We start from the raw sequence: 2,500 nt of genomic DNA, 5'->3' as shown, positions 1-2,500 counted from the left end.
CCCCCAGGACTTCCTTCTGAACACCTTTGTCGTTTAAAATAATAATAAATAATATGTGTGTGTGTGTGTGTGTGTCGGTGTCAGTATCAGTCAGTGAGTCAGTGTCTCTCTCTCTCTCTCTCTCTCTCTCACTCAGAGCTGCTGTGGAAGGAAACTTTTTTAAAAAGGACTTGCTTATTGAAAGAAAGATGTGTCTCAAGCTGCCGGGCCCTGTCCATTGTCATGTCAGTGGCAGGACTGCTTTCACCAGGAACCCTTCCCTGCCATTGCAGTGTTGATTTGGTCCTTATGCAAATTTAGGGGCGGAGCCAGCACACAAACGACCAATCACAGCAAAGTCCGCACTTTGCGAGCGCACGAGGTCGCGGCCAGCGTTCCAGTCCGCTCAGATCCAAATAAGCCCGAAAAGGAACACACTTGATCTTAGCCAAAAGGCCGAGAAGCGATACCGCGCTCGATGCGAATTGATCTCGGGTCCTGTTTGCCCTCCCTCTTTGTTCTCTGGCTGCCGGTGTTGAAAGCAGTCTCGAAGCACTGCCGTTCTCTCCCACTCTGGCCACATTTTTTGCCACCGTTTCTAATTGCAACAGTGGATGAGTTTAAAGAAGTTGCCGTTTTTTCCTTTCTTGCCAGGATTGCTTGACAGATTGGTAAATTTGCCAGTAGGCCACCAATCAGATGGGGGAGGGTTGTGTCTCAACGGACCTACGTCAGTCAGTCTCAGTCACTAACGAACTGCCGTGGAAGGAAACCTCTTTGAGTAAAACTAGTGACGTGACGTGTCTCACAGCGAGTGAGTGAGATTGCAACGGCCAATTGAGAAAGAGGTGAGGTGCTGACAATCAGCAGCTCGTGTTGAAACATTCATTCCACGGCAGGCAAGACCAATCAAAAAAAATACTGCAGATGCTGGCTCGGCTCGGCTGGCTGGCTGGCTGGCTGGCTGGCTGGCTGGCTGGAAATGGGAAATAAAAACACAAGGCGTGTTAAAGGCTGGTTAAACTGTCGAAAGAAACAAGGCGTTAATGTTTCAGAAGCGCCTATTGAAAGACGTCTCTCAAGCTGCTCCCTGACTGGGCCCTGTCCGTTGTCATGTTAATCGCTGGTTAAACTGTCGGAAGAAACAAGGCGTTAATGTTTCAGAAGTGCCTATTGAAAGGTGTCTCTCAAGCTGCTCCCTGACTGGGCCCTGTCCGTTGTCACGTTAATCCCAGGGCGGGGCGGGACTGCTTTGACCGGGAGACCTGTTTTCTGGGACGCAGGTGTGACATTCCAGGGAGGCACCTACTTTGTGCTGATTCGAAACGACCACGACAACGGCAACTTGCAGTTCTATATTACAACAACAACAACGCGCGTGTGGTAGTTGGGAGGGGCTGCGTTCGCGCTCTCCCCCCTGCATTGAAACTCAAAGTTCGATTTTCAATCCCATAGTCCACCAATCGGATGGGAGACGGTGTGTGTGTGTGTGTGTGTGTGTGTGTGTGTGTCAGTGTGTGTGTCAGTGTCAGTGTCAGTGTCAGTCAGTGTCTCTCTCTCTCTCACTCTCTCTCACTCTTACTCAGAGCTGCTGTGGAAGGAAACCTTTTTAAAAAGAACTTGCATATTGAAAAAAAGATGTGTCTCAAGCTGCCGGGGCCCTGTCCATTGTCACGTTAATGGCAGGACGGGGCAGGACTGCTTTGACCAGGAGACCTGTTTTCTGGGACGCAGGTGTGAGATTCCAGGGGACCTGCTTTGTGCTGATTTCCCTGCCTCCCTCCCTCCCCCCCAGGACTTCCTTCTGAACACCTTTGTCGTTTCAGCGAGGGCCAAAAGCCTGCCTGTGAAAGGGAAGGATCAGCCGGTCAGCCCCCTGCTGGTCGCTGCTGCCAGTGCAGCAGGCGTGCGTGTGTCCTCGGCCTCGTGTCCAGGTCCCTCAGGGACTTGAGGCAGCTCTCCCCGGTGGTCTCGTGGTCAGGACCGGGCTTCGAATCCCAGTCGGGGGGGATGGCTTTCTGCTGCAGATTAATTGGCACCTCTGAAAGAAAGTCTCCCCTCCTGAGCGGAATGCTCCACCCTCACCACCACCGCCACCGCCTTTTCCTCCCCTTGACAAACAGACAGACAGACAGACAGACAGTCAGTCCAGTTCGGGAGCGCAGCTTTCATTAAGCAATGGCGTTTGTGACAACTCATCGTCTGACAGGTTGATGATTTCCCCACACGCCTCCTGCCGAATAAAAGGCTCACCCTCCCGGACACTACCCCCAGAATCACCCCCCCCGCCCCCCCGGGGTGAATATTAAGCCCGAGAACACCGACTGTAACCAACCGCAGTGAAAAGTTGAAGTGGCAACTCATTAACCAGATTTATTTTGGGCAACTCATTAACCAGATTTTTTGTTCATTTGGTTTATGAGTTGCCAAGTGTAAATCTGGTTAATGAGTTGCCACTTCAACTTTTCACTGCGGTTGGTTACAGTCGGTGTTCTCGGGCTTAATATTCGCCCCAGGGGGG

Source organism: Heptranchias perlo, unplaced genomic scaffold (genome assembly GCF_035084215.1).
Source record: "Heptranchias perlo isolate sHepPer1 unplaced genomic scaffold, sHepPer1.hap1 HAP1_SCAFFOLD_577, whole genome shotgun sequence".
Classification (NCBI taxonomy): Eukaryota; Metazoa; Chordata; class Chondrichthyes; order Hexanchiformes; family Hexanchidae; genus Heptranchias; species Heptranchias perlo.
Note: the sequence above shows the minus strand (reverse complement) of the source record.